The sequence below is a fragment of the Clinocottus analis genome, unplaced genomic scaffold (genome assembly GCF_023055335.1).
Source record: "Clinocottus analis isolate CAN_PGR_092001 unplaced genomic scaffold, fCliAna1.0.p SCAF_6, whole genome shotgun sequence".
Lineage (NCBI taxonomy): Eukaryota > Metazoa > Chordata > Actinopteri > Perciformes > Cottidae > Clinocottus > Clinocottus analis.
Window position 1 is genome coordinate 8,428,636 of NW_027176218.1, and position 25,086 is coordinate 8,453,721.

Here is a 25,086-nt window from a genome sequence, read left to right on the forward strand (position 1 = left end):
ACGCTTTTTGACAACAAGCAGCTGCTCTAAAGGTCACTCTCTGCGAACTGCGCTTTGTTTGCTTTTCTGCGAGCCGAAAAAAAAAAGATCAGACAGAGGAACAATGCGGACCGCCTCGCGCCATAAGCGACGGACGTTTAACTTTTTAAAGTCAATAAAGCTTTGGGTGAGTTGTAATTTGGCAGCACGCGCTGATGTAAGATTGATGAAGGAAACGGGACACGTTGCTTTCGGTCCGGTGGACTTCAGTGGGACTGGACAGCAGTCATGACAATTTGTTCATCGTTATTTAGTTATTTCAAGAGAAGACGTTATTGTTCATTTGAATACAGACAGCGAATACTACACGCGATTGGTTCATTTAAAAAATAATAACAATTCGCCTGATCTAATAAAACTATAATTTGATCGTAAAACAGTTAGATACTAAATGTAAATCGAAATGGTAATTAACAATTTTACTGTTATTCGCCGAGCAAAAAAAAAAAAAAAGTTGGCAAATCGTATTAAAAATGAAAATGTGAAACCTTTAAGACTTTGCTTGAAATGTAATTTGTTATTTGAACATCATGAACAAAATTATTTCGCTTTCTATTTGCCTTTAGGATCTCACACGTTTTAAAACCAAATCTTTCAAAGATTCAATGTGAATCTTATGAAAATACATTTTGTTTGAGAGTGAAAGTCCATGTAAAGGATCAGACTCTGATCCGACTTGAGGCGGGTCTGCACGTCAAAAGAGCAAATTCAAATCAAACAGATATATCTATGCCTATGGATTATTGAACGTGTAAATCCTGGTAAATCTCGATTGTCATAAACACAAACATTTGAAGTAAAAGTAATCTTTGCTCTCAGATTCATTCAAAAACTCCAACTGGAAGGATATAATGTCTGTCCATCTAAAGAGATTAAAAAATAGACCCTTACAATTGAACACATGTGTATGAAATCCACATTTCCAAACTAAAATAAACAGCCAGAGACTCATTCACTGCAGGAAGAGGTGTACTATGAGAGGGCAAATAAATGAGAAAAGTAACCCAAGAAGTCATAAGGTCATCTGAAGGCTCATGCTACCTGTTTTTTTGCAATAGAGAACAGCTCATTTAAAAGTGTGTCTGCATTAATCACAGTGCTGCATCAAAGTATGATAATCACCTGAACACTCTATTAAAATAAAAGTGCCAGCCCAGGGGAAATCTTACCTTACTCTTTAATTGTTTTGAGGCTTTGATAGGCTTTTTAATCTAAGATTAATTTATGCATTCTTAAATAACTCTACATATGATTAATAAGCTTGAAAATTAAAAGGAGACTGAAGCAATTATAACAAGTGGTTAGTCATCACCTCATTAGATGGCATTAGCAAGATGCTGTTTGTGTGTGTGTGTGTGTGTGTGTGTGTGTGTGTGTGTGTGTGTGTGTATGTGTGTGTGTGTGCGCGTGTGTGTTTGCTTGATTGCGTATCATTAAAACATAAACAGTGGAAGGGTAAGACCATGAGCAAAATGTGAAAAAACTGTTTGATGGAAATCACAGGAAAAAAGTGCTGCTGGCTAATTATTCTGGATGAGTCACAGTTATTTATTAGAAACGTTATATAATACATGACTTATTCTAACCGGCTTAGTGTCGGTTTTAGCAGCACAGATCCTAATCAAGATCAACTCAGACTGTTCAAATCATCTATTGTTGACCACAGCGTTGATCCAGACTGGATTCTGAGCTGCAAAGACAAACAAAAGAGAAAGATAAGCTTTGAGAGGCCACTGGAGAGATGCAGTGAAAACAGTGAGACTTGCTAAATGGTTGCTAATGTGTAAACAAGACATCACTCCTCTCCTGCTCTGATGTTTATTTGTCTCCAAAAAGCCCACCCCGGGGTCCTGACCTCCACATCCTGCACCGCTAAACGGAACATTTCTCCTCGCAGGAGGTGGTGTGCAATGTGTGTGTGTGTGTGAGGGGGGAATTGGTGGAGTTCTCCCTGCATCAAATGAGGCTGAGCGCGGAGACCCTTTTGTCACAGACAGGGACTCATCTGCCAATGGTGAGCTGTGAGGTCCTATGGGAAGGTAGGAACAAAGGTGCTAAAAGGCTGTGTGACAATGAGGGTGCTCCGAGGAGAGCCTTCAAGTGCGGGACGCAGGCTGCACGGGACAAGCTGTGCCAATCACTCCGCAATTACTTTTTTGTGTCAATCCAGAGGCCTTGTGCGGGCATTCATAAAGAGACGCAAGGACACGAGCAGCCACAGCGAGGTCCGTGTCTCTGTACTTTGCTTCTTACATAGAGCTGACCCTAAGCTCATCGTGGCATGTATATATATATATATATATATATATATATATATATATATATATATATATATATATATATATATATATATATATATAGTAAACCACCTGCTCTTTGGTCTGTTTGATTTTTGGAAAACCAGACAAGAAAACCTCTCGCTAATTCAGCCTCTTATGACGTTACACTCCGTATCCATCAGACAAGAAGAGGACATTTTACACTGAAAAGATTCAAGTTCTTTGTGTCGTGAAATAAAATGTTGCATAATCCTTAATTTTTTGTGAAGAATGAGATTTAGAAAAATTAAATATAGAGGATAGAAATTCTAAATAAAAAAATATAAAAATAAAATGCACGTGACAAGAGCAAATACATGCAATCTGCAGGGTAATGCAAAGCATGCGATTCAGATTAGGTGGCAGGTTTAAACCAGACTTCAACATTATAATGTTTCTGTATTGAAAAGAAATTACGAAACAATAAATCAGACTAAACCTTTCACACAATCTCATTTTGTTAAGATTTTAAATCCATCCTAGACCTTCCAAACAGTTGTTCACAAATATTGTAATAACAAGGTGCATTCATTTTGTGAGTTTGCAATTTCAGTTTTCATGGAATTATTAATAAAGACCACAGAGTTTTGTGAAAACAACATATAGTGATATTTACAACACATCTGCACAATAAGCACACAAGCCCCTCTACTGCTAATCCAACATGACAAATATTATGCTTGATTGTCATTATACCGACCGCCTCACTATGTTTATTTAGGGGGTTTAAGTTTTGTGTATCAACACTGTATACTACAGTGTAATACAGAAAGATGCACAAATTTGTCTATATCCAACACCGAGCAGTTTCAGTGGTGTAATGAGGAGTCAAGTGAGAATGGGAATTATCGTAATGATAACAAAGGTCTATGCACCATGGCTGCGGGCTATATTGTAGGGCATTACCATAAAGATGCGATGTGCTTGTATTGCAGGGTTTTTGTGAGGGAGCAGGCCAAAGAGATAATAACTATTAGTAGATGACAGTGCTTTGTGGGATTCCAGCTGTGGAGCCCAAATTTCCATACAGATAGAATGGCTCTGGGTGGATGAGACGTGTATGTGGGGGAAGGGCCGGTCGACTCAGTGGACTCATCACACATGCACGCACACACATACGCACCATCGTCTGCAAGAGGCACATCTCTGTGTTGGACTCAGTGTTGGGGTCCCCCGTCAGACTTTGGGGTGAGGTGAGAGTCTCTGGTTTGAACGTTCTGTGGAGAACGTTCCCTGTGGAGGAACTGTCCAGAGTACTGAAAGTACTGTTGCTCTGCTGACAGCTTTCAAAGTCAGGAAGTGCAAATAGCTCTCTTTCTCTGTTTGAACAGAAGACCAGAGATTTCCATCAAGATCACATGCAGGTGATATGTTATGAAACATACTTGTCAACACCAGGGATTGGAGGTAACCCTTGCATTATAAACAAGTAAAAGCATCCCACCAAAAAAACAAACTGCCCTTCTAAGGTTACAAACTTTCAAAAGCAAACACATCCCAGAAATACGAGCGGTATCCAACACGTATATAAAGGTTTAAAGGAATAGCTCGACATTTTAAATTTTGTAAAATATACTACACTTTAAATGTGAAACTACGGCCAACAGCAAGTTAGATTAGCTATGCACAAGGACTATAGAAACCTATAGATTCCATTTTTCCAGACTTTTACAGGTGACAAATCCATTCATTCAAGAATTTTAGAAGCATTGCGTGATAATATAACTGTAGAAGATCTTTCAAAACCGGACTCACTAGAAAATATGTTTGCATAGTAGGCCTACAAGTACTTCTGAAGAATAAATATTTTGGAGTGAGGTTTGTTTTTCACAATCTTCATGTAAACATTTTTACATTGATTACATTCAAAACACGCTGATAAAAAAATGAAGCAGGTTGATTGACAAGTTGTTACACATTTGTTTTCTTTTCTGTTCAGTTAAAAGGTTTTTCAAAACAAGCCTACATTTGTCTGTCTTCATCGGACACATCGCCTTGCAGGAATGTTGAAATCCGGTTTAAGAATCCCAACTGGAAGCAGAGGGAAACAGCACCGTGTTTGTTTGTTGGCCATACAAAGACCAAAGCATACAAGTTACATTTTGTAGCTTAATGAGGGAAAAGTCACTTCAGGAATATACTGCTCCCAGCCATGAATTATTCCACCCCAACATAAGCCCCCGAATGCTGTGTACATGTGGATTGAATTTCTGTTGGACAAAGCCATGCTCGCTGTATCCAGTCTTCATGCTAAGCTAAGATAAGTTGACAGAGTCCTGGCTGTAGCTTCACATCTTGAGGTCAGACGAGAGAGTGGCATTGCTCTTCATAACTAACTTTCAACAAGAGAGTGAATGTGGATATTTCCCAAAGTGTCAACGAGTCCTTTAAAAGGGACAAAACTGGAACCAGTTTAACACAGTAATTAATTAAACTTGTGTTCCCTCAATATGAACTTGACCAGCAGCTTGTGAAAGTGTATCATTATGACCCAGAAAGGACATGCAGATGACGGGATTCAGGGCCGGGTGAGACAGAAAAAGTGTGAGATTAGGAGGTAACTATGATGAATTATTTATGGGAAGAGGTTAAGTTAATAATAGCAGTAGATGTGGTGGTGGAGAATTAAAGTCAGCTGTCTCCTGAGTTCCAGTCAATCCGCTGGTGTAAATAAATCCACAAACATCTGTAAACAATGGTGCACATGTTCTCTATTAAACAAGCACAGCTGTTTAAAAGAGGAGCCCCAGAGATTGAACAGGTAAGAGGGCCGGGGTCCCGGGACTGAGTGGCTTTTTGGTCGACTTCCAGTGCCAGACATGCTGTGTGCGTTTATGTAAGGGCGAGGCTAACAGAGGAGACAAAGATAGTGGGAGCAGAGAGCGCGAGGAAACCAATCACCCTGTAATTATCCCCCTGGTGTGTGAACTGCCCAACTCTCCGTCCTTGATAGATTCACCTGACCCAATAACACAACACACAGCCACAATGGACTGCAGGCGGGATAAAGACAACACCATAGATCAGCCAGGGATCAGCAATGAGACAAAGACCTAACATTTGGGAGCTGCGGTGAAATTAAAGAAGCGAAAGACTGAACCAATCCTGTTACAGCTTTCCATTAATAGCCTGGGAGCTGCTTGAGAAACGGCACAAGTGAGGTAATGCAGGATTCAATTTCATTTGATATTAAAGAAACACCCCATGGCATCTCTCTCCCTCTCTTTCTCATACTCTCTCCCTCTGCTGCTCACACATCACTCTGTTACCTTAGAGTGATGTATTAAGCCATTTAAATTAACAATGAAATGACTTATTCTAATACAACCGTCCTGAGGAGAGGCTGGGATGCTTGGTGGAGTGGGACATCAACACCACCTCTAAACCTCAGGCTGGGCAGCGATGCATGTCGCTCCTTCCAGATCGCCTAAACAATCTGGCCAGCACTCCATCCAAAAGGCAGACATTATGGTCATTATGATGCGGAGAGGGTGAATAACACCACTGAGCCTGTCATTACTGGATACATCTCCCAAAGATGAGTAAATACATGTTGTTTCTGTTCTGGAATTGAGAGAAAAAGCAGCAGTAAATACACCACGGTCCTATAAAGAAAATGACTTTTTTGGGAGTTTGAGGCGGAGAAGTTAAAGCTGCAGTCTTTATGAACTTCAGTAGCAGCTTGTAAAATCTTGTATTACTGTTTCCTATAGTCAATGTCTGATACAGACTTCTAAATCATTCTTACTACGGCCTTGGTCAGCTGAATACAAATGAGGATACAGTGGGTGCTTGTCTGTCCCTCAGGGGATGTACAGAAATAGATCTGAGAAAAGCACAGCTTGATTGATGCCACTACACTCTGAATAATGATCGGTTCAGGGGTCAAACTACTTCCGTGGCATGCATTATATCATTAATTACAGACATCAATAAACAATAGGACACTGCCCATATGTTTTAAGTGTACTTATGCCTCCTCTCCTCCTCTACTTGATGATTTCACAATTTGTACGCAGTGACCTTAAAATACAAGAAAAAAGCTATTGATCGCATTCTTAGAGTATCACAGTAGAAAAATGTAGTGTAGTAATTACACGTGATGAGAGAAGCACATTTCGATCTCACAGTTACATATGCAATTAAAATATTATTCATTACCTCTTAAATAAAAGCCTGGTTCTGAAATCCCATTAAATTTGGGATAATTGTTCGTGTTTAATTATAAGCCGAGGCAGGAAGGACGGAAGGAAGGAAGTTTCGGAGAAAGTAACAGAATGTGCTGTGACCTAGATAGCGGAGGAGACATTTTGTTTTAAAAGTGACCTTGCTGTGAAACCTCAGCTCAGAATAGCTCAGATAGTTTACCATGGACTCTCGGTGCACAGAAATATCACTTCAGTGAACAGGGCCATCAAATCCTCACATTTTCTGCTTATGAAAAGCTTATAATTTTATTCAGACTACAGCGCTGTAATAGTGTGATAGTTAGACTGGTTACAGCTCCAGAGACAGCTTGTTATAGTTTAATGTGCTGTAAAAACAAAATGCTGCTGTTTTTATTTATTCTGGCAGAACAAAAACAAAAACTGCTGGCCTTTTTCAGTGGTGAAATATAAGTACATTTACTCAAGTACTACACTTGACAGATTACTGAGACACTATATTGAGTGTCATTACTTTCATAGCTTACCTTTTACTCCACTCCATTGGTCTGACAGCAACTACTTACTTGGCGAATAAAAAAAATCATTTTAATTCACTAATATTGATACAACTCATATCTCTGGCCATGCTCAGTTTATACATGATGAAAACAGCCTGGCTTCAAGTTTTGGAAGTGCTGGTCAAAGGATTTGTTTGTAGGCGAGGTTGCAGATTGCCACCAACTGAAACTTCTCCAGTGTGCTAAGCCCACCTGGTCTCACTCACACCTCATCAAATACCGACTCTTGGTCAGTGCCCCTCGGCGTCTGATAACGCCCCACTGCGCTTTCCATTAATTTCCATTTAAACACAGCCGCGTCATTATTAGACGCGCGGAGCGACTGACGTAGTTAAAGTACAAGATAGTCCACACAGGTTGGATGGGTCACGTAGAGGGTCATAGTTTAAAGCTCTTGGACAATAACCCAACATCAGTATCTGAAGAGTCGGGAGTGAAACAGTGTTGCTCAAGTGCGTAGGAGATTTATACTGGCCAACATGAAAACACAAACACCTGAATGACACTCTCTAGTTTGTCTGTTCTGGGCTACTGTAGAAACATGGCAGCTAGCTCTGTGAAGAGGACCCGCTCTGCAAGTAAATATAAATGCTCAATCTAAAGTAACGGAAACCCAATTCTTATAATATTTTTCTTTTGAGGTAACATTATTGATGAAGACCTTTGATCATATGAAGTATATTTATATTGTTGTATTGCTTGTGAGTACATAGCGTGAATACTTCCTCTACCGGTCGACATTTTTAGATTTGTGTCTTCAGATTTTCTCAACCTATAAGTTCATGTGTAAACTGTCTGCTGCCACGGCCCAACATCCCCTGCTGGCTCCTTCGGAGCAGCGAGGCTCGGGCCGGTGGCTTCAACCTGCAGGCAGCCATAGGACAGCCCAAGCGGAGCTGTCTGCCACTCCTGTGCTTCATTAGGAAACAAAATATAAGGTTTCCACTCCATTAGGAATGACTTTAGGAGTGAAAGCACATAAGACGCCGACTCACCTCATCAACAATGCATTGCAATAACGGCTGAGGATGAATGAGAGTGAGGAGAGAGAAAACAGCATTAGCCTGTATACAATGTCTTTACAGCAGAGTGGAAAGGAAAAAAAATCATTAATGCAATAAAATGTGGTCAGATTAATCAAACGCCTCAAACTCTTATGAAAATATTACAAGGAGAGAATTTTCTATTACATCTAATGGTATCTAATCTAATACTGGCAGTTAAAGGCTTGGGCATCTATTTATTGTGAAACACAATTTAGGAAGTTTAAAGGGAAGCAGTGAAGCATGTGTGCCACATAGCCGACAGGAACATAGGCAGAGATCTTTTGTTTTCTTTCCACCAACTCATAAAAACGGACTATTAAAGGCTGTAGGATTCGCTGAGTTTGGGGGGGAAGAATACACAGAGAAGAAAGGCAATATGTAATTAGCATGTCATAATCAAAATGACCCACTCGGACACTTTATGATCAGCAAGACAAAATTACTGCACCACTGGTGGCAATCTGTGGGCCTGTGTTAACAACATGAACATAATGAAAAAACACAAATGTTAATAGCCGCCTCTTCATACCGATGAGGAGCTGAAGCACAATGTTAATTTCACAGAGCATTTTCACTAACCTGCAGGTTGTGTGGAAAAGGCGGGCTGAGAGACATACAATCTTTTTGTAGATGGCTTGGAAGAAGAAAAAAAAGGGTCCTTGTCTCTAAAAACAATCTGTGAAAAGTATCATTCCCCTGCTGCACATCTCCAGTGAGAGACTCAATGGAAGATCTCATTTTCAATTAAAATCTCATTTGCTTGGAAGTTGAAATGAAATCATGTTGTGAATTAGCAGATGAATTTACATACTGGGATGGCTGCCAGTGTGCAGAAAGACTAATTTACCTTAAAGATTGATTTAAAAAAGAAGAAAAAAAAGAAAATTTTGATGATGGCGTGAGAGCAATGGTGCATAAGTTAAATCTGAGAAAACATTTACCAACATCCAGCAGCAATGAAAAACTAGATTGTAAGATGTAACTAGTGAGGAAAAGCCAATTCCATCCATACTGATGCACAGTTGAGGAGCTTCTCTTCAGAGAGAAATAAAGTAACTTTACAAACTTTTGAAACCTTCACAAACATACATTAAGGGATTGTAGGTTTACCCTCCATGGCTCCATCAAAAAGGATTGCTTGAAAAGGGAAAGGACAACTTAAAAAGTTCTCAGTCTAGTTCTGGATTTATGCATGAGTGAGAAGAAACATCCAGTGTGTTTGTCATTGTCGAGTGAGGAGAAAACAAAGTATTGACAAATTACTTTGGTTCCTCCAAACCGTCCACAAGAAGCGCTTGTCCTTGTTGTTTGTTAAGTTTTAAAAAAAACAACATTTTTTAAATACCCGCATCCAGCTTTACTTGATGGTCTACACTCCTTCAATCAGATATCCACTGGGCCTCGGATTGTCCACAGTAAATTACTTGCTCATTTTGCAAGGCCTTCTCTGACAAAGGGCTACAGCTGTTATTGATTCATTCTTTCAATTAAGTAAAGCTTTGCTCTCTCCACTTCTTGTAAATACCTAGAGACCCCCTATCCAACACAATATCCATTCTTCTTACACTGGTAACATTATCAGTCTGCACGCAAAATTAATTCCCCCACTATTGCTGAAATAACTATAATTGCAAACTACGCAGAGAGAGAAATTGGAAAGGGGTTTTAATATACATTTCCAGGTGTATTCTCCATTTGTTCAAGTCAATAACATTTTTCATTAACATTTGTAATAAAAAAAAAGAACAAGTTCTGCTCCCTGCTCATTTCCTTTTTAATTCAGTGATGAATTCACGGCACACTTTCCAAACTGCTATGTGTTACACTTTCTCATTTAATTTGGTTTAAGACATCCAAATGAGATTAATGTTGGCTATCAAAATAAAACATTTTAATTTACATATTTATCAGATGAATGAGCCATGACTCACAATAGGTAAGACGTATTAACACGATCGCATGTTGATGCAACACTTTAATAGAATAGAATATGGATAGCAACTGTAAGAGTGCATTTCTGTCATTTTAAATATCCATTTAATTATTTCATTGACAGACTTTGTGAGGATGCCTTGAAAATTCCATTTGTTACTTCAAAAGCAACACGCTGTGTGTGAACAGCTCTATTCTTTGAGGAGGAATTAAGAAAAGCAGGGAGACGGTTAGTGTGCAAGGACATTCAGGCCAAGAAGAGAGAGAGACAGAGAGAGAGAGAGAGAGAGAGAGAGAGAGAGAGAGAGAGAGAGAGAGAGAGAGAGAGAGAGAAGAGAGAGAGAGAGAGAGAGGGAGAGAGAGAGAGAGATTTGTCTGTCTCCTCGCCTTCATTGTTATCCCACTGACGATCCTGCAGGTGGGCAGAAATCAGTGCAGCTTGGCCTCAGCTGTACTGAGGTCAGCTCTCTGCTCGTCTGTGCTGGAATTATGGGCTAGCCTTTTGCTCGCGGCGCACAGATTTAGCCGTGACCCTGAACATGGCCTCCCCCAGAGGTTGACAAATTTTATCACCACATTTTCCCAACTTTGCTCAGAAAACCAACCCGAGTCACAAACCCACAGCCAATCCAGCCCCTTCAGTAGCTTCCCCTATCCTCATATCTCATTTCAGACATAATGGGAAAATCAGGCCTCTGTGAGCAGGAATCTTTCAAGATTCATGAAAAATAAGGGCACGTGCTGGAATGACAAGGGACTCAGAGTGCTCACAGACGACACTGCAGAGAAATTAGTATAAAGACTATCAGGTTGTACACCAAATTACACCAACTTGCACAATAGAACGTTTCCAAAGATAATTTGAATAGAGTAATAAATGCTGTCAAAGATGCCACAAAAATAAATTGGAAAGTGATACGTTTTCTGATTATACATGAACCTAAAACGCACCAATATCTTAAATCTCGCAATAGAAAATGGTTATACAATGCTCGGGACTAAGAACATATTTTATCTAAATAATACACAGATTAATATATTTGCTGAACACAAAAGGTAGCTAAGATGAACAGAAAACTACAAATGTTAAATGTAAATCTAGTTTGTAGAAAATCATGGCACATATCTTGGGAGTCAGTGTTTGCACTCTACACTTGAATACACAAAGTCCTACCCCAACACAAGGAAGAAGGGGAACAATTTGCTAACACAAGAGACATAATAAATCAGAAAGCTCTTTGCTAGCGGCTGCATGCACATTAGACCGCATCTTCAAGATTTTCCGTAGAAACCGTAGAGCAAAACTCCATTACCTCCTGACACAGAATGCAAATGAATCACAACATGGGGTGGGATGGAATTAAAGACCCTTCTCTAATCAATGACAAGCCAGGATGAAACCCTCTCTTCCATGGCTCTGCCATAGGCTAACTCCAAGCCTCCTGAAAACACATACGCACACATGCACTTGTGTGCACACAAGCTAGCACCTGCTCAAATACAGACTGACAGACACACACACATGCACATTTGGCATGATGTCTGTGGCTACGTTCCAGCTCGACTTTTTCAAACTGGCAGTGCGAACGTGAGCCTTTTGCATGAAGGGCTTGTCTTAACCTGCCACCACCTTTATATTTTTGCCATATTTCAGAAATAGCATCTGATTTTTGTCAGGTGGATGGTGCCGGACTCAGGCTGTGAGGTGAATGGAAGAGCTGTCTCTGTTCTGTTGTGCTCTGTTCTGCTCAGACAGATGCACAGGCCTGTGTAAATGACAGCCTGAGCCCGAGGACGTCTGCTGGCTGCCGCACGGCCTGCTACAGCCTGCAGGTGAAGTGTCTGTGGCGCCATATGGAGCAGGGAAAATTAACAACGAGAGGAAATTCTCCAGAACAGCGTGAGGCCTTGCTAGTCTCTCCTCCAAACAAAATTTAAAGACGTAGAGAAACAAGAGAGGGGGAGTGATAAAATTAATGGGGTTCAACATTTTAACACAACACCGACGGCAATGTTTGCACAGAAAAACAAGAATTCCCTTTACAGTTTAGTCACATTGCACTCCTGCATTATAAATCAGTGCCTGGCCTAAGTAGTTTGACCTGTTCTATAAATGTACATTAACCCTGCTGGTGCTCCCTCGCAGGTTCGAGCCTGCTCCACAAGCCCAGCACAGTGGCTGTTAGTGCAGGTGAGCTGCCTGCATCCCTGGTGGCTCCTTATGCTTGCTGCCATCATAGCGGAGGCGCCCCCCATGGAGCCTCTCTTGGTTTGGGTCATTGATTACAAAGAGCCTCCTGGTTTTGTCTGACAGATGTGAATCCATGCTATTTAATTTGGAGAGTTACCCTCAAAGGGACCACCATTAGCTTTCCAATCTGACCACAAATAGTGTTCCATTAAGCAAAGAGTTTGAGAAGCTCTGGCGGTGCGTCTCCTGACAGCATGGAGGAAGCCCTGGCATATTACACTGAATGTTAAATGCCTGGTTGTTTAAACAAAGGGGAGATCTTACTTTAAAGAACGTCTTTGTTTTAGAGATACATAAAGAGTCCCCTCAGCGGGAGTCTTCAGGCATATTAGAGCTGAAACTGTCCTTGTTTAGTGTCTAAAGAGGGTGGGGTTGGTAGTTAAAATGTTAATAAGTGCAATTCACTTTTAATTTAACAGCCCTCTGCATTCCTAATTACTCCACTAGCTGTGAATAAATGAGGAAGAGAGCTCATCTCTTGCCCTCTGCTTTCAACACAAAACAGATTCTTACCATTTCTGATACGGAGCTAAAGAGGACTGTGAGGAAAGTGATCTCAACTCATCGTCTCCTCATGAACAAAGCAGCATGGCTCAGTTGACGATTATTTTCTCAGTAGGCAGATGCGTTCAGATCTTTGCGAGAGCTTTATCGGATTTTTTTGAGAAAGTAAGAAGACAAGTGTGACAAGTATAAGGAAGCAAAACAGACTAGATCCAAAGAGGAAGAGACAACAAAAGGAACCTGATGATCATAAAATGTTCTTTTTTAAACATTCAACAATAGACGCATGCATCCCTGCGCAGCCACGGAATAGAACTGTGCATAAATTACTTTATGTAATCATACAATGTAGATTAGCATGATAATGGTGGGTGTTAATAGATGCCAGGAAGCAGGGAGTGACAGCACTTTGAAATGAGACATGCTTGGGGCAGTGGGCTCACACACACTCATGCATACACACAGCATTGGGGAATAGCCAGTGAGGCTCTCGTGCCATTACGACAAATGTGAGTGACGGGGAAGAAAGCCACATCGAGCCAGCTGCCTGAAGGCTGCTACAGTATTTCCACAAGTCTATAGGCTCCTGGTCTCTTGGGGAGCTCTATTAATTGTGAGCAAAATGGTCCACCATTAGATCTAATGCTTTTAGAGACCAGAGGACATCTTACCCATCCACAAGGGCCAGATTCAAAAGATCGCTGAAATAATGCCATCCAAGATTAGCCAAAATTGCACCTGCAATGCTTTATTTTTTTGTTGTTGAACAACTGGATTAAAGTTGGTCCGAGACCAAATACATTTCCAGTGGATATTTCCTAAGAATTTTCTTTTTTTACTAAAAAGGAGAAAGATGTAATAGCGTGAAGGGTACATAACCAAAACACAACCATCAGTGAGATTTAAGTGAGCAAATAACTAACAACATGTCTTATTGCCTGCTTGAAAGCCAAGAAGAACAGCAACCTGCATGATGGCAAAGCTTTGAGGACAACTCTGCAGTCACTCAAAACCCCTCATTTCCAATAACTTCATAGCTATTAGTGAATCAGATTAAATGGAGCTCCCTACGGAGACAAAAGAGGAGTAACATGAAGACCGAGATAAACCTAAAAATTCAACTTGAGGTCAAGGGCACTTATTTAAAAAGCCCCTTTGAACACAGTTGACACATTTAACGACAATAGAAGTCCCACTTCCTTTCATCCTCCCCGGCAGATCAAAAAGGGCAGGAGGAAACATATGGACCTTTAGATTTACAGGCCAAGCGGGTGTGACCACTCCTGTGGATTAATCCAAATCAGAATGGCTTTAGGACAACAGCAATTTGATCAACTCTGATCCGGCTTATCTGCAGGACGCCCAGATTTGTACTCATGCGTAGCGCGCGAGAGCGGCACTAAACTCCTCACTGTGGAGTGTTAATGCAACTTGAGGATGTGACAATATATTCCATCCTTCTGAAGCTTAATAGGTTATTGGTTTTGACAGTCAATAACTGATACAGCCATGATAAAGACAATTACAATGGCAACTGACAAAATAAGGGTCACATACTACTGAATACAAAGCCTTGATATTCAGAATCAATACTCTTCGTCATGTTAAGCATGCTCTCATAGAAGTCCAATTGAACTGCCATTTTTCTGACTGACCTCCATCACATACAAATTCTCAAGCACATGCACCATCTTTGTAAGGACAAGGGTCACAGCCTCCTGAGTCCAGTCGTAAAGAAAAGGTGCTGCGGCTCAGGGAGCCTGCACTGCTGACCTTGTGACAGCCAGGGCTGAGGAGAAAGCTACATTCATGAAGCAGATCTGAGGGTCAACGTCACCACACAAGCACTCCGAGGAGAGCTGACTGAAAATTAATTAAAAACGCTCGTGTGCGGTGAATGACAGGCTGCTTTTGTTGGTCGTCTGCATTGACGGAGGAGGCAGGACGGTCCCGTGTCCCTGGTTGCTGCCGAGCCCCTGGTGGCCTCCGCCATTGTCTCGCTGCCAAGCTCTTGCCTTATCAGCGGCAGCATATCAATGAAGCTGCTGTCTTTTTCTTGCAAATGGTAATTACAACATCCACATGTTTGTGCATTAAAATCTCATCTTAGCCAGGAGCAAGGAGTGTTATTGGAGAATGCTGGACATTTAAACAGACCATCGGGAGGATGTGCCGGGTGTAAACAAAGAAATCTCATCTTTGTTTCCACCGATGCATTCAATAACATAAATACACACAAACAAATACGTTGGTGATGATCGCTAACCCACTTATCAACTGAATATACAGCGACGATCCAACAATCTCACAGATACATCTCCCCACAGTGCGTGGTCTTTCCACAGTGATATAGCAGAAAAGATTTAGAGTGCAAAAGCATTTAAGCAGGATGAAGCTCAGAGTTTAATGTGGTCCATCAATCGCATTCACACAGGGCAGCAGCCTCTACATCTGTCCTGTGAGACCATCAGAGTAGTTTAGTGGCATGTTGCAGTTTAAAGGTGCAACAGAAGAGTCAGGTAACAAGGGACAAAATAGTCTCGCCAACTCTTAGTTTTAACTACCCAGGTTCCCTTTTGCCCACACTCATTAAATGCAGAATGCATTTGTCCTTGTAGCTTTTCACACACACACACACACACACACACACACACACACACACACACACACACACACGCACACACACACACACACACACACACACTGTTGTTCACAACTCACCACATTCAAAGGCGATGGCCATTAGGTGTAAATGGATGGTGTTCTGCACAAGTCTCAGCTGAGCACATGTTTCAGGAGCAAAGCAAATGTGGAGGCCAACAGTTCCATTAAACTCCAACAAATAACACAGGAAACACTGTGTCCACCACAAAGGATCTACTTTGGTAAAATAACACCGGTATGAGGCTCAGGCAAAATATCTCAAAAGATAAAACCTTTTCTACCAGTAAAACCTGTTCGGTCAACCAGTGAATACATTATTCTATAGTATTATTAGTAATATTATGAACTTCTGTTTTACAAAACAGAAGAAGGCACCAAGACAGAAAAATGAACCTCTAAAAGTGAATAGACTTGTTTTTACCTAGACAGACTTTATCTGTTTTCGATGCACCTGGAAAGTAGGCGGAGTGGCCAGAAACCCTAAAGAGTTAGACAAAGTAGGCACTTTTGCCTCTGGGAAATCATGAAAAACGTTTCTTGATGTTTTATAGACCAAAACGTTTCAACGATTATTAGAGGAAAATACTGTCAGATTAACCAATAATGAAAATAATTGTTAGTTGCAGCTCTGTTTCTATGTGCAATTTATAATACAGACAAGGTAAGAGGGGAACAAGGGAACTGGATTGATGAATTATTAAGCAAGGTACTAAACAGCACAATCAAGAGAATAGCAGAATATTAACACTATAAGATTGCGAAGATGTACAAACAAAGTACATTTCAGACAAGTTACAAATATTACGTGTGTGTAGTCTGTCTGTATTAATGGAAACAGAATAAACAGCACTATATTCTGGTTATTTCTGTGGTTTGCTCATTGATTTAACAGTTCAACAATATCAAGGACAGTCAATCGTTGTACTGCAGACTGCTTTTAAAGAGTTTTGCTCGTGAAAAAATGCACTTGCAGATCTACTGTATTGCTCAGACTGAAGACTTGTGTAAAAATCACAAATAAAAAAATATATTAATATCAGTTGGATAGCACAATAAAAGCAGGATGTGGGAGAGTGCTTTGTTGTTGACTTCCATGGTATACTAGAGGGTCAAAAGAGCTGTTTTAAGCTCCATAGCCGCACACAAGTGACTCAATTACCACATTTGCTCTTTGTGTTGACCCCTCAATTAGTGTGGAACTGTAACAATCTGCCCACCAAATACAGTCATTCATCACCAACTGCCCAAACCACCCGCCTGCTTCTCCGAGCAACCTCACCTGAGTAGAGGGCAGGCAGAGGTCAAATTAAAGTCTGGCCTTTGTAACTACCCCCCTTAATATCCTCTGTTGAACAGGATAAGCTCTGATAGCTCCACAGTCATTACCCATGTAGTGCAACAAGCCACTAGACATTAAGAGTAACATAGACCAGACTGTGAGTCTCCAGGAACAGCGCTGTGTTCTGAAGTTTGGGGATTTAAGACCGTTCACTATCTGATGTTAATATAAAGGCTTATATATGTTTAAGAATGTGAAGGTAATCTGCAGGTTAATAACTATATTTGCACCCTCCCTCTCAAAGGTAATGAACAATGTTTAAAAGGAGCGCGGTAAGTAAGGGTAACGTAGGAGTAACTAAGAGAGCGATAGCACAGATATCCAGATAAGGTCTAAGCGGGTGTTAGGTGGGTGGCTGTTGCCCCACCAGCTCCTGCCATGCTAGACCATTCAGAGAGGCTCTCAGCTCACCATTACTCTGTCATCACCGGCCGGCAGAGTCACGCTCCTCTTACTGCTCTCCTGCGGTGGTTAGGGTTGCAGGCACAGTAAAAGCGAAGCGCTGATGATTTAATTATGATACCGGTTCATTCAGTCACCGAGGTTAGGTTTCCAGTCAAGGGTGAACTGATATGAGCTAAGTTTGGTTTACGTTTACAGAAGCACATGTTAGAGATAACATTTAATCTCACTGGAAGGCTAGCCAGAGGGTGTGCGGCCAGCGGGGGTAAACGTCCCATCCTAGCTCTGTGTAGCTATAGGCCTCCTGACGCTCCTGTCTCAGAGGAATAGTTTATTCATGATACATAACTATCCACTGTCTTGCTACGTGCACCGCTTCATCTCCTGGTCGGCAAAGTCAGTTATGCACCTTACTCTGGGGGATTCAGTTACTCAGATAAATGCTTCACAGGTTCCTGACTGAATGCTTTGATTAATGCCAACGTCTGGACCTGAGTGGTAACTATCATAATTGATAATCAACCCAACCCTGACAGCTACAGTGCTTACTTAACCTCTACCTTCGTCTTAAGGAAGACACAGCAATGTATGCAAACAGCTCGAGGTTGCATGTCTTTTGTTCCTCAGAGCAAACCAACCTTCTGGTATGAGTCCAGGGTCCTCTCTTCACTGCTTAGTTTGATGCCTTGCTTCTCCTTGAACCTACAATCAATACCTTTTAAGCAAAAAATGCTTTTCTTAATTAAAGCAAGAGGGAGATATCAATCTGGAGCCATTATGCACCAGGCCTTATGGTGTCTGACATTTAGTTGTGATTACACCAGTGCCTGTATACTGTCATGGAAGTCATTAGACTGCTGTCATCTCAACATGTTTTCCTGGCCTCATTAACACCGCTTCATAATGCAATGAGCGCGCTACCTATAAGGTAAAACGTATCAGTGCGCGATTAGCATTTTTAATGAGGAATTATTTTGAACAGTTTTTAGAAGACATTCACGGTCGCCAGAGGACGCATCAGGCTAACTTCTTCATCAATAATTATCTTAGAATTTTGACTTTATGACCAAATATCTGCAAAAATAAACTGTTAAAAACAATTTAACAGTGTGTTTAGAGGTAATTAGCAAATGTTATAAACTTTGATCGGTGAATATCCCCATGTCAATATTGTGAGTAGTATGTTAGCATGCAGTTTAAAGCACCACTATGAGTACAGTGGCTCTGTTAGCAAGCGCACAGACAGCTACAGACACTGTTGAGACCTGAAATTTGATCCAGGAGGTCCAGTTTGAGTAACAGATCTGTTGCTTTTCAGATGCAAAAACACTGCACGTTTTTATAATACTATGAGACCGTATTTTAAACTTTGGAAAGTTACTAAGGCGGCAGATGAATTCCTTTCCTTTTGACAATAAGATGGTGAACATATGACACTATTCACATGACCATGTCATCTACCAGGAATGTGTTTGCATGTATGTGCCTTGCCTGATGGAGTCACAATGCTGCAAAAGTTTAGCTTGGTGACACTTTTTTGTCATGCGACAGCCCTCTTTCTCATTTAAATGCGAGGACTGCATTTTTTTTTCTCATACAGAATGACTGTTAGTCTGAATGCAGCTTTCTGGTTTCTCAAGAGCCAACACAAAATGTGCAAATGGCATGGCCTTGAAATGTTGTCCCGGTCACCTGCATCTTATTTACATTCAAGTCTGGGCTGCAGCGAACGCTCTGACATCAACTATTCATGGTGCTTTCTAAAGGACCCATCAGATGACAGTCGTGACCGCAGAAAAGAAGAAGCTGTGCGGCAAAAACTGACGTCCCGACTCAACGGCAGGATCTTAAACTTGTTTGCGTTACATGACCACTGTTTGCATCTTTTTTTCTTTTTTTGCAGAGCCCTTTGAAGCATGGTTTGCAATATTGGACTATAAATAAATAAAATCCGACTTGTCTTTAGTTGAAAGGAACACCATCTGCTGAGCACTTAAAGACCACACACACTATTCTGTTCAACCCTAAAAGCTGTTGCCTCACACTAACCTGTGATAGAGAAAACAAAGAACATACATCAAGAGCTTGACACGGGTGCCAGACTGGGAAATTATTTTTAAGTGGCAGTGTGGTTCCTGAATGATTGAATTTACGTTAACACTGATAAAATGTTCAGTTGAAACTAGCTTGTAAAATAAACATATTTATTTCATCATCAAAGGTGCAGCCTGCAAAACTACATATTTTTTTGCAAGCACAAGTACTCCCTTAGCTGTTTCTTGTTGTTGTTTTAATTAAAAAGACAGATGGGTGAGTAAAAAAACAACAAAAAAACAGGGTGTATTTGTGTGTATTCAAACAGCTCTCTTTCTCTGTGTAACTGCACGCGATCCTGCCTGACAGATACACGGAGAAAAGCCCAATAGACCACCTGGCAGAATTATTTTCTGGGAAAGCAATCTAATGCAATATCCCCCATGACCTGCTGTGCACAAATAACCCAGGCGTAGCGGTCAGCCTGGTTGGGTTTTTACAGGAGTCGCCGCATGTACATGAGGTGGAGCACAAAACAAATTATAAAGCAGGTAAATGGCCACAAGGCTCGGCCTCGCATGCTATACTAAACACAGTGTCACACACTGGCTGCAAGAGAATACATCCCACACAACATTTATTGTGTGGAGGCTGCTGGAAGCTAAATGATATTGCCGTTGTTACTAATCAATTCTGTGGGATTAGTTAAAAGTGGAAGACAAAACACTAACAAATCAGGTGGCTTCTTCTAAAACAGCACCATAAAGACATAGAGCAGCAGAGCATATGGATTTTCCACGGGGCTCAATTGTGTGAGAAGTTGTTGGGCTTGCATTATTGACTTTCTCAGTATGGTGGAACCGTGGTAGTTAGGTGCCTTTCCTCAACTCTAATTATGGTGTCATAAACAGGAGAGACCATTAATGAAACCCACTCATGGCTTTAAAACTGCAGATAGGATTTGGAGAGGAGAGAGGAGGGGGGCTAAAAGCGGTCTTAGAGTAGTCATGGTATCAATCACAGCAAACTACTCCTCTGTTGAGTAACGAGCATGAGAGCTGGTCAATAAGTCAGCCAAAGAGCCCACCGACTGTAATAGAGACACAGCGGAGGATGGGAGACAGAGGTATTTGACCTGAGACTGCCTGTCATGTTCACAAGGCCGAAGTCATGCATCATCAAGGAGAAATAGTCAGTGTGCCATGTGCCTGTCTGTAAAAATCAATATCATACAATAAGACGGCGCGTCGTGCATTTCCTCCAACATTGTGTTCTGAAATCTGAATGATCTGCTTTTTAGTTTTCTTTTGCCTTAGTATTGAGCCGACAACCATTTTCTCGATCTGTTACAGAAATGAGATGTAACTATCAAAGGTCATGCCGGATGATTGAAATACTGGAACACATCGTACCACCTCTCAACATCTGAGCAACAAAGCAGGTCAACGCAAGTTCAGCTGCAACGAGAGGAGGAAGATCAATATAACATTTTCTGTACAATAAAACCATAACACCCGGGAGAAGAAGCTGACAGACAATCATGTGACAAATTTGAGTTGTTTCATCTAATTTTGATAAAAGCTACCAGAAAACAAGACAGGCATTACACCATAGCAAAGGTGTGTCGGGTGAGTTTTCAGTCTCTGGACAAACACTTCTGGTTAAAAGCTGTTTTATAGGAAAAGAGTAAATACTCTCTTGGCTGTGGACAAAAAGCAACAAAATGCTGTGGCAGTTGTGAATGTAGTCAAAAACATAAGATGGTAGGTAATTCGAGCACCAATAAAACATTTTTCCACTACTCCAATTGACCAAATGTAAAAAATGACAAGTTCTGTCTTCAAGCAGTGCATTGCTATTTTTAAAAAATCTTAAATTCTATTGCATGACAACGCTGGTAAAAAGATTGCATTTCACCATAAGAAAGTCAGCACATGTTACTTTATGTAAATGAAGTGCAGGACTATTACACATATTAGCTGTAATAACATTTCTTTATGGTATTTCTCATCTTACTTGTGTAACGGGTTTGAGTACCTTTTCCACTGATGGTGAGACAAGTAGCACGTCTACATGCATTTACAATATGATGGCCGCAGTAAAGCCATTTTGATTTTCTAGAGTGAGAGGCCATAAAATGTAATTACAACATGTTTTACTATTGACTTCAAGATGGAGTCGCAACAGCCAAAGTAATTTCATGCTGCTTGTAAAAACAGTCTCCAACTAAAGGAAAGGCAGAGTCATGGTTGAGTGGCAGAAGAGAGCGTGAGGCATTGATAGCCCTCTGTGGGCTAACCATAGACCCGACACGCGCACTGTATCCCTAAACCAGACAAATCTATTTCAGACACATATTAGATAAATATTTATATCCCATAAACTGTATCAATGAATCCCTTCGGGAAGGGAAGCTATTACACAGCTTGTCAATAACTGATTTCACCAGCAGATAATCATTTTTCTCTCAATGGTGGAGCTTGATATGACATCGATACATGCTGTCAGAGTTCATTTTGGCTGTAGCAGTTAGAGAGCGTGACACTGAGAGGATATGGCACCCTTCTATTCAGGTTCATTGATTGAGAGTCAGTGTGTTAGAGGGGGGAGAAGAGCTGGCTGTCATGTCTCATGTCGTGTGCTGTATTAAGCTGCAAGGGAAGGTCTGCGGCTCCATTTGACCGCCGTGATCCAGGGGACACGGGGGAGTCAGGCCTTTTAATTGTCTCATCGAGGCTTGGCTGCATACAAGTAGCCGTGGTACGCAGGAGGGGGAGAGCAGAAGAGGTTCATGGGTCTAAAATGGCTAACGCACAACACTACTCTGATACAATGAACATATACAATCAGTCAGGATAAAGATCTCACCCTTGGCGGCATGAAAGGGGGAAGTGAGCAGCTCTCAGGAAAAATCAATACGGAACCGCTCATTTTGGAGGGACATGTGTGTCACAGTCAATAGAAGTTAATAGGCTGGGTTGTTCAGTGAAGACAGGCGGCTTGGGAGAGCAGCCCACTCTGACAGCTTAATACATACTGAATGGCAAGCTGGTTGCATGTAACAGTCACTATGGACACATCAAGTGAGGAATGGAGCCTGATGGGTGCAGGAAAAAGTTAATTATAGAGCTGAAGGTCTTACGCACAGAAGTACAGAATTACCCATCCAGTAATCAGAGCAGACTCGTGCAGCTGACCCACAGTATAGCACACACTTTTATTCTCTGTTATTAACAATGACTCTAATATACACTGTGGAAGGAAGTATGTTTAAAGCTGCCCTTCTGATTTATGTTTAAAGCATCCTACTGTGTGGATGACTGAGATGACTCTACTTGAACAATTCACGATGTAGGTCCTCATGTTTGGCTGCGCACATGAGGGAACAAAGGCAGCGGATAATGGCTAAATACTATCTTGTGTCTCACCTAAAGGGCTTCCCCACAGCATCATGTCACATCCCTGCTCTAATTAAATAGCGTTGCACCAACAGACTCCTCGCAGGTTAATTGGCTCAGAGGATGGATGTGGGACCTTGTGGAAACACAAACAGTAGCACATTTTACAGGGTTTTTTAACATATTTTAACACAGGGAAACCGGGAATAATAACTTCATTAATTGGGGTCTGCAGGTCATGCTGTTTGGTTCCATGAAGAAAGATTATTTTCTTAATTAGTACCCATTAAGACCTAATTTGGATTATCATCATCTCTTAATTTTATCCAGCTAATTAATAATTAATTAACATTTCAGTATACAGTAGAGTTCAAATTATATGTTACATTTTAATTTGACATATTACAAACTGAAAGTCATGGATTATATCAAAGAAGCTCAACCATTACTGCTCAATTGAGTCCCTGCATGGGAAATAATCTCTGCGCGAACAATAATCACAAGAATAAATACTGTTTTGGAATAAATGTTATGAAAGTGCAGTTGTATCATTCATTGGTTAGGACTCAGACAGGGAAGGAAAAGTGAGGCAGTCATAGTGTACTGAGAAAGACTGAGAAGAGAAGTAAAAGGGTCTTGGCTCCAATTGACATTTCAATAAGTGGAACAGAGCGTTAGCAATCCATTCCCAACTTTTCTGAAACAATTATTGAGATGGTACCTCCAGGCGATGTATGTTCCTGGTCCCTGGAGTCCTGCTGGCTGAAACAGTAATTGACTAAATTGTAGAACACATCGGGGCCATTTACAAATTTGCCAAAAATGAATCGTTTAAAATGAAATGAGGGTGACTCTCAAATTAGCAAGGAGTATGATTGAGATGTGGCTCTGGGAATTAAGAAACATGATTTAGAGCTCTGCAGAAAGGAGCATCTGTGAATAGTCCAGTATTACTCACCACATTGCTCTGACTCATATTTAAATATCACTTTGGTTTAACAAATGTTCAGTAAAACACGACAATTTATATTTAAATGTTTAATAGTGTGTCCTATAGACAGACAGAGACTTATATTTTATATGAATATATATATATATATATATATATATATATATATATATGTGTGTGTGTGTGTGTGTGTGTGTGTGTGTGTGTGTGTGTGTGTGTGTGTGTATGTATGTAAGTATGTATGTATGTATGTATGTATGTATGTATGTATGTATGTATGTATGTATGTATGTATGTATGTATGTATGTGTGTATGTATGCATGTGTTGTATGAGTGTGTGACTCGAAGTGAAAAACAGCTATACCATTGAGCCACAAACAACTGTACTAAAATGTTAACATCCAACCACACAGAACATTGTGTTGTGAAAGGAAGTGACTCTAGGCAGGAGTAATTTGAGCTCATGAAACAGTTATTTATCTTAAAAATAAGGCTTTTTATATGTGCACTGTCATAAATCATGTGACACATATCTCATTGGTTTAAAAGTATTGTGCTGCAAGGTGTTTGGGAAAGCGATCTTAGCTACATTCTACAAGGTGTACTCATTTCTGTAAAAAAAACAGCAAATTACTCTGACTGTTAAGGGCCCGACAGCTTTGATTGATTGTTGTGCGACACTGTGTTGATTGTTGCCTGTTGTGCCATTCCTGTGGCTCCCAGCATCCACTGCTTTCATCTCACCCGGGCTAAACTCTTCCAACCAGTGATGAATAATTACTAAGTTCATTAGCCACGCTAGTGGCCAAGAGATTTATTAAAACAAGATTTGTCATCAACTCCCTCTACTGTTTTTGAATATCCTGACTGCATCGACATGAAGTAGGTAATTATAAGCTTCTCTTTAAGGTTTTTTTTTTGTTTTACCAGTGAAACAACTACAAAAGGAAGACAGTTAAGGTTAAACTGAAAATGCTCTGATAAGTGTTCTGTCTCAGAAGTTCTTGAACATATGTGATTACCACTATTTGTTTTGTGTTGTCACACAAATGGTAGTGTAACAATACCAGGGCACTAAATGTACTGCACTCGAAATTCTGCAATATGTTAATAGGACATTTCATTTGGCGTTAAACGTTGGTCCGTTCAAGATCTCTTTCAGCATATACAGACCATGCTATCATTGTAATTTAGGTACTTGTTTCTCCTGTTGTAATGCGGGTGAAAGAGTATTTAATGGGGCTGTAAGAAACAACTATTCTTATTACTGATTATATATAGTCAAAATGGATATGAGACAATGGGGGCATTCTCGAGGACCATAACATATGTTTAGGCACCAGCAAGACTGAAGATTTGTGGTTTGAGTGACTTCCGAGCATTTCTGAGAAAAAACTGTATGAAAACTACAACCAGGTAAAATATTTTTAATAAATACCGTGGAATCTAAGTTCAGGGCAATGGGGGTAGGGTTATTAAGTTA

The 25,086-nt window shown here is 40.6% G+C and overlaps 1 protein-coding gene across 1 annotated transcript in view; it reads right to left on the reverse strand.

Annotated features, from left to right (window-relative positions):
- Nucleotides 1-1,693: 1,693 nt before the first annotated feature.
- Nucleotides 1,694-25,086, reverse strand: part of cunh15orf61 (chromosome unknown C15orf61 homolog) — a 31,336-nt gene continuing 7,943 nt past the window's right edge. The window contains exons 4-5 of the mRNA XM_068603147.1: nucleotides 3,481-3,676; nucleotides 1,694-1,729 (exon numbers count right to left, since the gene is read on the reverse strand). The gene's annotated coding sequence lies outside the window, so the exon portion shown is untranslated. The remainder of the gene's footprint in view (nucleotides 1,730-3,480; nucleotides 3,677-25,086) is intronic.